Genomic DNA, 16170 nt, shown 5'->3' on the forward strand with positions numbered 1-16170 from the left:
TTAATTACGTACTAGGAGTATAAAACATGTAGGGAGAACAGTACATCCTCATTTGTAAAAACTTTTTGTTTTTGTAATTTGCCTACCCTACTTCAGATTCCAGAAACAGGAATATGTAAAAGAAACTTTTAGCTCCTAGTTTAGTTCCTGAGTTTAGATAATCTGGTTCCATAGTTTGGATGACTCCAACTTTTTGGATGAATGGATGAAAAGGGCTTTAGGGCAGGGGTCACCAACTCTGGTCCTGGAAGGCTACTATCCAGTAAGTTTTCTATCCTACCTGACTTCTGATGAGCCACACCTGCTCCTGGTATTTACCTGAGAACTAGTGTAGCTCATCAGAAGCCAGGTAGGGTAGAAAACTTACTGGATAGTAGCCTTCCAGGACCGGAGTTGGTGACCTCTGCTTTAGGGTAAGCTAAAATGTCAGTTGCAAAAGGTCTAGTCTAGTTAAGTCACAGGTGGAGCCTTTAAAATAGCTTTGGAGCAGAACTCAAATTTTAACTTGATCTTAAGTTAACTTGCCAGGCTGATCTCTTTATGAAATACCATCATGCCTTTATTTTCTAGTGTAATCTGAAACACAAAACTTGTATGCTGTATTTCCTAGTCACAAAATATTCTGTAATTTGGGCTTTACAATTAAATTCAAGATTTGATTTTGTTCTCCTTCTTAGGGTCTAATTGCATATGAACATTATATACTGTACCTATGACTGCTCTGCAGACCAGCATCTCCCCAAAGGCCACCTTCTGGCCAGAGCCCCGCCAGCACAACTGCAGGGCCAGTGGGGTGGTTAGCATGCGCAAAAGGATGCGTCTTGTGTTGGAAGATGGGTTGGGACCCCCAATTGTTGCCAGATACTTTACCTAAATTGATGTAATAATATATTAGTGTATTCACAAGACAGCAACAAACTGTAATGGAAAATGTAATAAACTTGTGATGGAACATGGCATCTGAGAAAACCAAATGTACCATTTCCCTGTAGCAGGCCTCCTCCTTAAGCCTATTTTCCACCATTTCTAGGTCCTGCAAGTTGTTCAGTGGAAAACATATGCCCTCTGGCAGGACTGCAGCTGGAGAGGTGCAATTTGTCAGCGATAACAACAGCTGCTTGACAACAGCCACCTCTTCTTTAAGATGTTCCAGCTGACTTATTATGTGCAGTTCAGTTGCTGTTAACACAGTAAGTGATAACTTTATATATAGAAGCTCATGGTGCTATCACAATAGTAAGCATAGCAAGCATGGCATTTACTCCTGAAATGTGAAAAGTTGTTTGTAGGCTCTATGTGTTTTAGGTGGTGCTCTGTTCAAAAAAGGGCTCAAAGCATACCCCAAAGCAAACCATACTGCATATGGTTCATGAAGCGTCGTTTTGGCCATCACTACTTACGAGTAACTGTAGGCCTTCTTGATAAGCTGACCATTGAAGAGGCTTGTGGAGTTGGTGGGGCAGGTGGAGTTGGTGGGGTTGGTGGAGATGGTGGGACTGGGGGGGATGGTGGAATGGGTACAGCACGCCTCCGAGGTTTGATAATATTTTCTTCTTCAGAAGACTGGCACTCTGAGTACCGTGAGTTTGGTCTGGTGGAAATGAAAATCAACTTGTTACAAAATAAGATTTGTTAGGGTGTTACGGAATACTTAGATGCTGCTTATGAATGCATTATGAATGTGCACTGAATGTTCTATGAATGGATTATAAAGGCATTATGAAGATTCAGTTAATGTAAAGCGTTACCAAATAATCAATGCAAAAACAGAGACTCACTGCCTTATTCGATTAGACTTCCCTAGTATTCTGTCACTGTCAGAATTGAGACAAGAAGTTGTCTCTGCCTTTTTAGCCTTCTTTCGGGCCTTCATATAATCTACTATAGAAGACAAAAATTGCAGTTTTCAGGGATGTTTTGATTGGCACAACCATGATGAACTTCTGTTGTCATGTTTTTACAAATGACAATTCTTTAGGCACTCTTAGACCAGGGGTCACCAACATGACCCCTGTCTTAGACATTCTAAGGTGGAGCAGTATGAAATTTGTTCTAGACTAAATTTTAAAAGATATGTAATTTTGTTAAACTTTTAGCTAATGGTCACAATAGATCATAAAACACATCTGTCATTCATGAACTACAGTGATTAGCTGTTTGTGGACCTCTTGACTGTGTACACTAACAATTGCTCTGTGATTTGGAACAAATACCACTCACAATGTATGATCAGGGGCCTCTGTTGTGAGTTGAGACTTCTAAGCACTTATGTCTATGGCTGAGGGTGTCTGCTAAATGCAATAAATGTAAATGCAAATGTTAAACACAGGGACCCTCTTTTGTGCAAGCTCTGCCCTCTATCGAACTACAGATTAATCCTCGGTACCCTGACGCAACTTCATGTACCTATTGCCCAATCAGCCTATAAGTTATGGTAGGGGTACAAACTGGGCTTGGAAGAAGTAGCACTGGCACTATTTCCAAAGGGTACTGCTGCAGTGAGTGCACCTCAAATATAACAACAACATTATCAAAATTACTTACATGTTTTGAAGAGTGAGCGTACTTTATATATTTCCCAGTCAGCTCCTGGTTTTTCATGCTGCATCTGAGCTCGCTTTATATAATTGGGGAATTTATATGGAGGCCAATAGCAAGTGTCCTCTCCAGCCATCCACATACTGCTTACAACTTCCACCTCTCCCCGTCCCAAGAAATCCACGACATGGAAAAATGGTGAGTTCATCTTATGTAATGAAGAAAAGACGTTATTAATGATTATTTTATATTGTACATTTAAAAAGATGAACATTTAAAAGTAGAATAACTTCTGATCATCCACTGTAATATCTCTAAAAAGGAAATGCAATAACTTTAACAATGACAATGAAAACAGTTTAAAAAACCAACACATTTTTAAAACAAAGTAATTTAAACAAAATTCAAATGTTTATTGCATACTTATATATAATCTGTATACATTGTAGTAATTTGTTTCTCAGTCTGTTCAATAATTTCAAGTTATTTTCAAATAATTAGTCCAACATACAATACAACTGAAAACAATAACATGGCATTTGGTTGTGATTTAAAAAAAGATCACACACACAACCAACAAAAGCATAAACTGTAGTGCTCACTAACAAAGATGCTGACACTTATGACAGCTTAAAACAAAAAAGACTAAATAATAACGTAGTGAGCCGAAGGAAGAACTGATAAAAATCTGTTCAGCTGCTTCACTTGGTGCCTAACCTACTAGGGTTTACTTATAACCTCTATCATAACAAACCACTATAAATAGCTACTGTTGAACATAAAAAAGTAAAATGCTTAAAATGATTGTATTGAAACTTCCTGAACAAGGGATTAAAACAGGCAGGTACACAAACACATACAATACTTAAATACAGGATTCTAATACAAATGCAGCAATGGGGTTGCTGCCCATCCAAATCCAAGCGGGAGCAGAACATATTTTTTCTCAACATCAGAAAGCTTGTACACTTTGACCTCTGTGTCAAGCTCAGAAACAGTGTGGATACCAATGTCTTGTGAATTAATTGGTTCTGTGTACAGTGGGGCCAGATCTAAAAACCATCTCAAAAGAATGAAAGTTTCATCTGAAGTGGTATCATACAAGATATTTTCAACCAAACCAAGTTGTCCACCAATCATCACACAGTTGTCTCCCCTCTTACATTTTATGACAGCATTTTGAACTGTGGCCCTCTTGTATTGCGTGGCTGAAGCAAGATGTGGCACTGTTGGTCCATTTGAGTGCTTTCCACCAAGTTTATCTGGGTGGTAATTTGATTTCTTCTGTTCAGTATACTGCCTCTCTACAACATTTGTTATTTGCTGGAGAATGTGTTGTGACTTTCTGACCTTTCTTTTAAGGTGGCCCAAGAAGTTTTCAAAAGGAAATGCGGACACATGGTCTAATGGTCCAAACCTTCTGACATCATCTGCCAGATGAAACAGTGAACATTGTACACCATCTCCTCAACCCCATACAACATCCTGAATTGTCTAAGGAAGTACTTCAATAGATTATCTGCGTAATCACAGTAATGGGCGCACAGGGTAGGAGAAAGCATCAAATGTATGCTTATAGACAATGTAAGGAAGTTAATATAAAGTGGAGTTAGGAGGACTTCTTTCAGTGCCAGTGGACCAGTGTACAGAAGAAACTGCCTAAACTCAGTAGCTTTCCAGTGGTCTACTTCTGATAATGATCTTGGCCTTTGTGCAAACTCACAAGGTATGCACTGTGACATCCCCAAAAGTTTTTCTGAGATTGCATTGATCTTATTGGAGCCCATTCTGTATTTCAGGTGCCCTTTGATCCAAAATTTGAGCATCTTCCTTGTGACACCAAGGCAAACAACATGCATATAGTCCAGCACAAATTGTGAGACCATACCCAAATTTAATCTATTTAGTACTGAGTGACCTCTGTGATGATTTTCATCAAGCAGTTCTGCAAATGATTTATCTGTTCTCCGACTAGCATGTGTTTCTGGAAAAACCATTTTACGCCCCACATAAGAGCCCTCCTGAATGCAACGATCACATCCACTATAGCCTCCATGCCCTTTTGTTATTTTTATGAATGCCCGTGCTGGAGCATCACAAATGAAGCAATCAAGAGACAACTGAAACATCCTCTCAGCTACAGTGAATCCTTGTTCCAGAGTGAAAACCTCCTCAACAAAGTCATGCAGATATTGATTGGGATCACGTGGTTTGCTGTTTCCACAAAACACACCTATAACAAATGGGTACCTTTCAAAGGGGAATTTACCTAAAATTGGCCAAAGTTGCTTTGGAGAACTTTTGAATAATGGCAGCCCATCTATGTTCACCTGCATCATGACTTTGTCAGTTTGTGATAGCAGTCCCTCTTTGTTTTTGAGCAAATGTTCCAATATGCCGAAATGGACATATTCCCCACCATCAATTGTTTTCACCTCATGTGAATGTGATGTTTTGATTAAAGTTCTTGAACATTTTGGAAGTGTGGGAATGTGTTTGTTTAAAATTTTGAGAAGGCTATCAGCTGCATTTTGTGTCACTCCCGACTCCACCACCCACTGACGCAGTTCATTGGGCAAATCATCAAAATTACAATTGTCATGATTGTCACTGAAACAATCTTCCCCACTAAATCTGAATCTGTCATCATGATTTTTAAAGTCATTGCTGTTGATGTTGTTGTCTTCAGTTACTGAGACGGTATCAGAAGTTATGTCTATATCACTTGTTTCTTCATAATTTGCTCCAAGGGATTCACTGGGATGAGCAAAGTCGGGCTCGAGGTCGTTTTTTTGTGGAGTTTGGAGCTCATAAACAATATTCTGTACACGCCTCCATTTGGTGACTGAACTCACACCACACCACACTACAGGAATTGAGGCAAAAAAGTAGAAAACATACTGCAAATTTCTGCAGAACTTCAAAAGCACAAAGAGACAGGACAAAAATATGTTGGATGGTTGCTGCAAATACTGAGGTGATTTTAGAATAGGTTTCAAATAGCTAAACTAACACTTTGACAGACAAAATATAATAGATATTATAAAAGGACATTCACAAAGAATATTTTTAATTATGGACAGAGTAATACTGAGTAATACTTACTCTTCAGCCAGTGGAGACAATCTGGAAAAAAAAAAAAATATATATATATACAGTAAAACCGGTCTAAGTCGACACTCGCGGGACCAGCTTAAAAGTGACGACTTAGAGAATTGACGAGATACACCTAAGTCGATACTTCGGCGACTTATGTCTATTTCGCCGTTTTGCCGACTAGTAAATATAAATATATAGTGCGATAGGTGGGGATTCCCCGTTTCCACATTGCCGTGGTGACAAGCAGGCGGTGTGAAGCAGGCGGCAGGAATGCAGCGATTGGGATGTTGACTTAATCCATTCATTTGTGTTGTTCGGGACCGGGATTTAGGTGACGACTAAGGGAATTTGACGACTTACAAGCAGCGATTTACACAAGGAATTTAAAGGAAACATCATTAGGTAAAATCGGTACTTTTGCTTGAGCGTCGACTTGTGCACATTGACGAGTTACAAGCCGGCGACTTAGACCAGTTTTACTGTATATATATATATAATAGCCATTTTTTGCCAGTCTATACACACACACACACCATTATATTAGGGCGGGCGCACCCCCTTGAAGGTCAAGTTAATTTTATTTAATTTTATTTTCTATATAGCGCCAGATCACAACCGAAGTCATTTAAGGTTACCTTTCCTATAGAACATTGTCCTTTTATTAAACAAACTAAATAACCTTATATTATTTACACAACAGCTTGTCATTTTTGTCTCTATACGGTCGGGCGTTTATAATTCTCCTCTGCTCTCTGTATCGCGCCTGGCGGAGTTCGGCCCCGATGCGCGCGCACAAACACTTGCGCGCATACACAGGTGAGCACACTCCCACCAGCGGACAGAGAGCGCGCGTCAGATATGTTGTGTCAACCACTTGAAAAGCTGACAAAAATATCTGCGGTTTTTAAACGCTCCCAGGGTGTTGAAGATGCACATTTTGTGGATAATAGTAATAAAAAGAAATGTTCTGATGTTTAGTTCAGTTGTTATATTGACTGCGCTGTCATTAAAAGAAACACATGAACACCATGAATCCTGTCGGTGTCCCCCCCCCCCCACTGTATGTAGATGTTATACGTATGACTAACACTACACATAAAAAATAAAAAGATAATGTGAAAGAAATTCATAACTATTTACTGGTGAGACGAATTACTGCTTGTGCGGAGATGCATGATTACAGTTTCGTTTAATTTTAGAAAGTGTCTTTCTTCAAAAAATTTACCTGAACATATATACTTAAGGTAGCCTAAATCATTACCACTGCGCATCAATATAGATGTGTATATATAAAGGAACGTTTAATACTTTACATTACCTTATATTTAAGTATAACCTATATTTAGCCGATCAAGCGGATACGCATTGAACTGACAAGAACGGATCCGCAATTTAACATTCATTGTGGTTTTCAACAACTCAAAATGCGGTTAAACTGAATGCGGCTAAACATGTATATTAATGTAACATTTTACTCACAGGGAGTACCTTTAAATCGTCCTATCAAGGGATGACCAATAATTGTTTTAATTAGCGATCGCTGTCGCTGTCGTTTCTCTCCTAACGGTCTTTCCGATTCGAAACGCCTGTCTCGAGATCGCGAGCTTCCCACTGCACTCAAACGCCCAGCGCGTGTCCCCAATCCATCCATCCATCTTCTGTACCCGCGTGTCTTATTCAGGATCGCTGGGGGTTCGGAGCCTATCGCAGAAGCTAGGGCACAGGGAAGGGAATGTACGTGTCCCCAGTGACCACACAAAATAAATGGCAGGGCCAGAACACTCTCTATGACGGGATTGTTTTCTAACCCACAGCCAAAATGAGACACACAGCTTTAGATGACAATAATAATAATAATAATAATAATAATAATAATAACAAAAACTATCATTATTATTATTAATAATAATAATAATAATAACCATCATCATCATCAATTAATTAATAATGACCATCAACAACAATAATAATTATTGATGTTGCTGTTGACAATAATGAATTATTAATAATTAATTTCATTAATCACTAATAATAATTAAATGCTATGGTACGTGACTGTGTGCAGTTCTAATTAGAAAGGGGCTGTCAGACAAAACTGCTGCAGGCCCTCCATGGGCTTACTCACAGAGGGCCTGTGCGGGTTTTCTGTGGGCAAGCCCAACTGTGGGCTTGCCCACAGAAATCCCACATGGGGGCCCCAAAGGGCAAAACTGCTGGGCCCAGCATGGGCTTGCCCAAAGGGGGCCTGTGTGGGTTTACTGTGGGCCAGCCCAACTGTGGGCATGCCCACAGAAATCCCACATTGGGGCCCCAAAGGGCAAAACTGCTGCGGGCCCAGCGTGGGCTAACCCGCATAGGCCCCACGTGGGATTAGTGTGGGTTTGCCCTGCCCACACTTGCCCACAGTAAACCCACACCTGCCCATGCGGGGCCCAAATGGGCATGTTTGCTGGGATACGTCTGGTTAGTATATGGTAGTATATGTGGTTTAATTAACGATTTCTGGCACTTCTAGTTTATGTTAATATGGTAGACTAACCCAAAACTAGCTAGGGATAGTAGGGATATGAATTTTACTTCTAGTTTAGTTTAAGTTATGGCTTGCCTGTTCATTTCATGTGGCTTTCTAGCAGTGTTTATGCTAAATATTTTTTTAAATATTCATCTCGCCGATATGAGGCGGAAATCAGTATTAATTTTATGTATGTAATATTATTTAGAACTTCATAATGCATAGAGAATGTAAATATGACCAATAAAGTTATGTCCATGCAATGACATTTTTGTGGTGTTCGTGACTCTTTTCCTTTCTTAAACACCTGCATTACTAGCGTGTTTTGGTAATGAAAATTGCCTATAACTGATTACATAAAACATTACATTTTTGTGGAGAAAAAAACACTGAATATGAAATATTAAGCAAATGTGTTTACATCCGCGATACATTCAAAATGGCGAATGGGGGCGTGTTAGACAGTGCAGAAACGTGACTGACAAAGACCGATGCAAGGTTTGCTACTGAAGGAAGGGATTCGCAAAATTTCACGGCTTAAATTAAAATTAAAATGAAATAGCACTATTTGCATTTTAATTTTCCACTCATGTATGAATCAGATGTGAAAAATTGAAAAATAAAATTAAAAACCCTTTTTGTCTTTTCATTTTCCAATTTGACTTTTCATTTCCTACTTTGGCTTTTCATTTTCAAGTTCACTACATGCAAATATATGTTAATCGGAGCGGGGCGGTGGGCGGAACTACTGATCACTGCTGCGCTTCTCAGTGCGTTTGCCGATTCCTTTCTTCTTGTTGCCCGTGTCTCCCAAACTAATGGCAAAGTCACACGCGGCTTAAGTTAGCTACTTATCTAAGTGGAAAATTAAAATGCAAATAGTGCTATTTCATTTTAATTTTAATTTGTACAGGATTTTTACGCACAGACTTTGGGAAGTAAATGGCAAAGTGGAGATTGTATTTTCTTTTTATCATTTTAATTTTAATTTTATTTTTTGCAGAAAATACCTCCCATACCGAGTGGGGCTGGTAGAGTGTAAACGCAAAATAAAATACACAAACACACTTAAGGCTAATCTCGTATAAGCGAGTATGCAGTAATAAAAGGGAAAATGGCAGTTTTACACTGGAAATTATATGGCAGTGGCACACTAAGATCACAAATACAGTATTATTAGCACACCGCTAACAATTGAACAAATATCAAACATGAAAATACGTTGTTACTGACTTTGCACATACAGTACCAGATAAACTTGGCGTGGGTAGTAAACCGCTCTGAAACACAGCTCTCTAAAATGAACAGACGGATACAATCCAGTTTACACGCTTTACCAATATGTGGAAAGAAAAGTACATACACCTCATTAAATCGCTTTCTACCTATTCCACGCAGCAAATTAACAGGGAAAACAAACCTGGTACTTTGGGAAACTCTCCCACAACTCTCAGAAAACTGTCTGCAGCACGGCTCATACAGCTCAAAAATGGAGCTTACAGACGGTTGCTTTTTGCGCTCTCCATTGGGCGATGATGTCATCATCTTACTTAAAGACGCAAAAACTTATTCCTTATTGTTCCCAGATGCAGCTATACTGCTTATGTTCACAATCCATAGATCACCCGGTTACAATAATAAGAACCATTTACATCAACAGCAAGTAGTACACTGCACTTTACAACAAAAATATATACATTTTTGCAGAGCTGCAATATATCCATTCCCACACACACACACACACACGGAGTATGGGCAAACCCTGGTGGTGTAAAGCAACAGTAAACCCTTCCACCAAGTATGCCCTTCCACAGTATGCCCTTCCAGACTGAATGCCATTCATTGCCTTTTGGATCTGTATGTATTTCTGTTTCAAACACTAAGCATGTTGCTGAAGTGTTTTAGGGCACAGATTTTTTTAGACCAATAGCAAAATTAATTAACTGTTGACTGCAGATTAGTGAGTAGGGGTTGGGCATTAACTGCAGAGTCGAATCTGTTGAAGAACAAATTCAAATTGTTGGCTCGATCTGTCCTCACCGCCCTCAGCTCCTCTGCTGTTGGATGGCCTGAATCCAGTGATGGTCTTCATGCCACTCCATAACTCTCTCATGCTATTCTGCTGGAGTTTCCACTCCAGCCTTCTCCTATAATTGTCCTTAGCCTCTCTGATCTTGCCCCTCAATAATCTCTGAACCATTCTCACCTCCTCTCTATTGCCCTCTCTGAAGGCACTCTTCTTGTCGTTGAGGAGGTCTTTGATGTCTTTAGTTACCCATGGCTTGTTATTTGCATAACAATGGACAGTCCAAGCTGGGACAGATGGTTATGTAACCACAGATACACTCAGTAAGCCCATTGATTCCTCACTCAGTAAGCCCATTGATTCCACATCACGTCCGACAATCTCCCGTTCGAGCTACCACCTGTCGGAACAAACATGGCTGCCTCCATGAACATGTTGTTGTGTGTTGTTGCTTTATATTTTAGCAGATTGGAGTGAGATTATTTTTTCCGAGAGACAAACAAACAAGAAACAAGAACTAGTCAAACCACATTAAAAGCTTTACAAAATATTTTAGTACATTCATAGCGATATTCTTTTTTCGAGAGGCAAACTACAAACAAACAAAAGACACTAACAAGTCTGGTAAAAATCTGATATTGCATGCTAGGATACTGTTTACAGTCATGATATGGTATTCTCTAAATCGAACATGTGCAATTACATTTATAACTATTAATACATTTAACAAAATAAACATTTTAAAATATGTATAAAATATAATTACTGTTGACTGTGCAAGCCACCATGTTGAAATGACGACACAGGAGCAAAATTCTGTCCGACATCAACGTCATAAAAGAAGTGTATTTTCAACGGGAAGTAACATTTTTCATGACGTTTCGTGCCGTTTTCATCCGAGTTCCAACTCGGAGAGAAATAATCAAACGCAGGAAAAGTGCCTGCCAGTCTGTCACCTCAAAGCAGCCCGGTAGTTCCACCAAGGCCTCCTCCAACCACCTCCTAATACTGTTTGTGGCTCCCTCTTCACAATAGGCACATAGCAGGGGGTGAGGTGAATCAGGTTATGATAGGTTGAGATCTAAAATTCTCTCCCCCCTGGTGGGACAGGCGACATACTGTGTAAAGGTTGGAAGTGTAGCCTCCAAGGTAACATGGATGAAATCACCTGAGATAGCTATGAAGGCACTCAGGGGCTGAGTCTGTATCCGGGCTATGGCAGAATAAACAATGTCACATGCAGCTGTGGGGTTAGCAGAGTAGAGGAACATAAACAGCCACCAAGATCACCTAGGTAAATTCCCTGGGCAAATAATAAGGCCTGAGTCCAACAGCACACAGTTCAATGTCCGGGCAACAAATCCGCTCTTTGATTGATATATGAGCAGGGTTGCACCACTGGTTGTTGACAAGAACAACAAGCCCCCCTCCTTTCTGCTTACTGCTTGCGGAGCTGTCCCTGTCGGCCTGAATGGTGTGGAAGCCTTCGACAGATGCATTGTCATTGGGAATATCCTAGTTCATCCATGATTCCGTGAAGCACATCAGGCTACAGTCCCAATACTCCCTCTGACTTCGGGCTAGCGTTGTTAGTTCGTCCACATTGTTAGACAGCTCGTTCCCCATTATAATAGATGGGAGACACGGCTTAAGCCTCCGCTGTCTCACCATCTCCCTCTTTCTCCTCTTCTGTCCCCCACTTCTGCATCCATGGTGTGTTCTCCTCTATATTTCAGCAGGTATGTCCGTTGTTATGTGCCAGGTCAATGGGCACATACTCTGGCAAAGTATGTTGTTGATGTGTGTGTTTCTTGTTCTGTGTTGTTCTTCCCTAGGTCCCCGCCCCCCCCTCAGGCTGATGAGGATTTGATATCATCTCATTAAGAAGTCAGGTTGCAGGTGGGGTGGGGTGGGGTGGGGTGGGGCTTCCTGTATAATAGTGCTCTGGACCGGAAGGCACTTCTTCAGCTTTCCTGCTGTTGACCTTTGCTGGTTGATGTTCTGTTGGGTGTACGTGGGGATAAGGTAGCATGTGCGCGTACCTACATACCTCCCGTAGGTGAAAATCTGTTAGACACAGCAGGAGTAGCGGGCGGGCGCCAACCCATGTATATTTTGAAGGGCCAGGCAGCTAGCCAGGCCGCATAATACAGGTAGTTTAGAGGTTTCTAGGGTTAGAGACTTTTGTTCTGTTTGTTACTTCAGCGCCGTCCATTGTTCGCCACAGGAGTGGTTTGTTTCTGTGGTATTGAACATAGTATGAATAAACTTTTAAGATATTTACTATATTATCATGCCTTCTCGTGGTTACTCACAGCACCAACAGCACCCACGTCATTACCATCTTTGTTCCCCCCCCCCCCCCGACCTTAGACCAGGGGGTGGTTTGTAACACTGTAGGTCTGAACGACAAGCCGGCCGTCCTCAGGGCGATCAGCTTATCCCCGGTGTAAACAAATAGTGTGTTCCATTTGCCTTGGGATCCAATTTTCAGATTCCAAGATTACGTTACATGAGTTCCATTTGCCACAGAAGTAGCAATACCATGGACCCATATGAAAAAGCAAGATTTTTTGCTTAGCTGGACAACTTGTTGGATTTAAGGTACCTCAGTTTAAATGGCCTTTATCTTTGTTCACTTACAATTAGCCCGAACTACCTTGAATCCGACAAATAATCCGACTAATCATGAAATACAATTCTAGCCCGGTTAATTGGTTTCCATTGTTAGCAATATCACTTGATAACACATTACGCGCAGTGCTTCACCTATAAAACTCCGTAGCAACACGTCCACAGATAAGTTGGATGGTATAGTGTGTGCGACCGATTTAATGAGCCACAAATGAGAAGTAGTGCTTAAACAGGATAAAACTACAACTTTCCCTTCTGTTGATAAAGGGTGCAGCCATCCTGGATCCTGAACTCGGTGTCACTACTAAAAATGTTACACCTACCGAAAATGTAACTTCCGCTACTATGCATGTGCACGCTTGCGACATCTGGAAGGAGGCGTACTATTTTTACGGCATCGCGTCACATTTCATCATCTGTTGATTTTTTATGAGAATTAATGTTGACAGCGAGAGGAAAGAGAAGATTTAACCGGATAATGATGGAGTCCTTCAACTTTAAAAGATTTTATTTCGCACAGGCCATTAATGCCCAATGTGCTTCAGATGGAGTGACTTAAAAACCAAGGTATGGCCATCAATTTTACAGTCAAAGGTGACATTACTTTAATGTTACCATTATGTACTACTCCCAGTTCGGTGTGCTGTGAAGTTACTTAAACTAAGCCTGCTTTTTTTCTCCTTAGTCATTTCTTTTCTTAATTGTATCAGTGTAATTACCACACACTCGTGTCAGTTATGGCAGCTGTGTCTTGTGGTGCTAAATGAAGCAAATTATATTTGTTTCTGACAGACGACCGATTGTTTTATCTTGGGCCAAACCAAGATAAAACTACACAAGCATTGTGCGCAAATAAAAGTTCTTAACTATTGTTTTGGGGTGATCTTTTTTTAGAAAATGCTGTACATATATATCACAGCCCCTTGATAAGCAATATGGGTACACAAGATTAATATATACCCTGATTTTATTACATTTTCTAAAGAAAATGCATCTATTCAGCAATACCATTGGGAAAAACCTTATGTAAGATTACAGTCAGGCACTAAAAGCAACCCGCACACAGATGCAAATATTACAATCGGCAAAGCAATATGGTTTAAATGACACAATAAAGTGATGGCTGAACTACAAATATAAACATCAATGACCCATCTTACAATACGTGACCAATGAATGATGATACACGATGTCCACGCCCTGAATCACACAATCACGGTCTGCCGTAAAATGTAAATACATGCGCAGTATTGGTCCTGTGGAAGTGTACATTACGCATGCGTAATAAAGAAGTGCTGGAAATTGTGGTTTCGTGGACGCATGCGTGATGAATGTGCGCATGCGTAGTAGCGGAAGTTACATTTTCGGTAGGTGTAACATTTTCGGTAGTGACACTCGGGATCCTCTGTGCTGTCTAGGGGTGGAGCCGAACCCGAATACGGTATTCGGAAAGGCACAAATAATGTGTCTTTTACGAATACTTATTTCGAACAAATACTTTAAAAAATATTTGTATTCGGGAACAAGAAAAACTTTATATTAAAAAGCTGCGTTTCCTCTTGAGACCGCAGTGCATGCCCGGATGAGTGAGTGAGTGAGTTCAGGAGTCGGGGAGGGGTGAGGGTAAAATGCGGATTCCGCCGAACGTAAACAAAAGGAGGAACTCAGCATTGCGGTGCAACTGCGCAGTCAGTACAATACGGATGTCCGAAATCGTATTGTTCTTAATGTTAACATTAATTTCATTGTTAATTTGTTAAACATGTGAAAATGTTCTATATATTATCTGTTGAGCGTTCTCTGGTCGAGGATAATCTGCATTTTTCCCCTCTCTTGTCCCGTCAGACAGATGTGGATGTCCATGGCTACCAACGTCACTGTTCATGGATGCCTAGCTGTTCCTGACGAATAAAATAAATCATAATAAATAAATAAATAAATAAATATGTCTTTCACCAAACATGTCAGTATTTTATTGTAATTCTGTATTTCTGTAGATCTCACATCCAAGCACTATTGAACTGTTTTGGTGTTATCTGATTAAATTTTCTCATATAAGTACAGCTATACTGTACAGCTTGAAAGCACTCCTGTGAAATATCTACGTAGAAACGTGGTTGCCACTCTACAAGCCATTTTATCAGAATTAATACACGAAATAAATAAAATAAAAAGGATATTGCAATTAAAGCATCTGTTATATTGAAACATGGAAGTGGCACGTAGAAATCCTGCCCTGGGACATGTGATATATTTCTGGAAAGCTGGCAATTTGTACTATACGAAAATGCATGGAAGTTCCCAGGGCAGGATTTCTAAATGTGCACTTCGCCCTGTACACTGTAACCTTGTGGAAGCTGCCATAAATAATCTTCAACTAAAAGTCCACGGAAGTGGCACGTAGAAATCCTGCCCTGAGACATGTGATATATTGCCAGAAAGCTGGCAATTTGTACTATACGAAAATGCATGGAAGTTCCCAGGGCAGGATTTCTAAATGTGCACTTCGCCCTGTACACTGTAACCATGGGGAAGCTTGCATAAATAATCTTCAACTAAAAGTCCACGGAAGTGGCACGTACAAATCCTGCCCTGGGACATGTGATATATTGCCGGAAAGCTGGCAATTTGTACTATACGGAAATGCATGGAAGTTCCCGGGGCAGGATTTCTAAATGTGCACTTCGCCCTGTACACTGTAACCATGGGGAAGCTGCCATAAATAATCTTCAACTAAAAGTCCACGGAAGTGGCACGTAGAAATCCTGCCCTGGGACATGTGATATATTGCCGGAAAGCTGGCAATTTGTACTATACGAAAATGCATGAAAGTGCCCGGGGCAGGATTTCTAAATGTGCACTTCGCCCTGTACACTGTAACCATGGGGAAGCTTGCATAAATAATCTTCCACTAAAAGTCCACGGAAGTGGCACGTAGAAATCCTGCCCTGGGACATGTGATATATTGCCGGAAAGCTGGCAATTTGTACTATACGGAAATGCATGGAAGTTCCCAGGGCAGGATTTCCAAATGTGCACTTCGCCCTGTACACTGTAACCATGGGGAAGCTGGCATAAATAATCTTCAACTAAAAGTCCACGGAAGTGGCACGTAGAAATCCTGCCCTGGGACATGTGATATACTGCCGGAAAGCTGGCAATTTGTACTATACGGAAATGCATGGAAGTTCCCAGGGCAGGATTTCTAAATGTGCACTTCGCCCTGTACACTGTAACCATGGGGAAGCTGGCATAAATAATCTTCTTTTTTTTTTTTTTTTTTTTTTTTTTTTCCCCCTGTCGTGTTGGCAGTTAAGCAAGCAGGATGTTAGTCTGGGTGCCTTATTGTGCCAACACTTTT

General features: G+C 40.5%; 1 long non-coding RNA gene across 4 annotated transcripts; it reads right to left on the reverse strand.

Annotated features, from left to right (window-relative positions):
• Positions 1-359: 359 nt before the first annotated feature.
• On the reverse strand, positions 360-7212 carry LOC140578556 (uncharacterized). 4 transcript variants are annotated; one of them, XR_011982824.1, is made up of 6 exons: positions 7126-7212; positions 2545-2746; positions 1779-1881; positions 1401-1591; positions 980-1179; positions 360-870 (listed from the first exon to the last, which is right to left on the reverse strand). It is a non-coding gene; the product is annotated as an uncharacterized lncRNA (long non-coding RNA). The 4 variants fall into 4 exon arrangements; XR_011982825.1 differs by having other exon boundaries at positions 7117-7197; XR_011982823.1 differs by lacking the exon at positions 7126-7212 and having other exon boundaries at positions 2545-3640.
• Positions 7213-16170: the final 8958 nt, after the last annotated feature.

This window comes from Paramormyrops kingsleyae, chromosome 15 (genome assembly GCF_048594095.1).
Source record: "Paramormyrops kingsleyae isolate MSU_618 chromosome 15, PKINGS_0.4, whole genome shotgun sequence".
NCBI classification, from domain to species: Eukaryota; Metazoa; Chordata; class Actinopteri; order Osteoglossiformes; family Mormyridae; genus Paramormyrops; species Paramormyrops kingsleyae.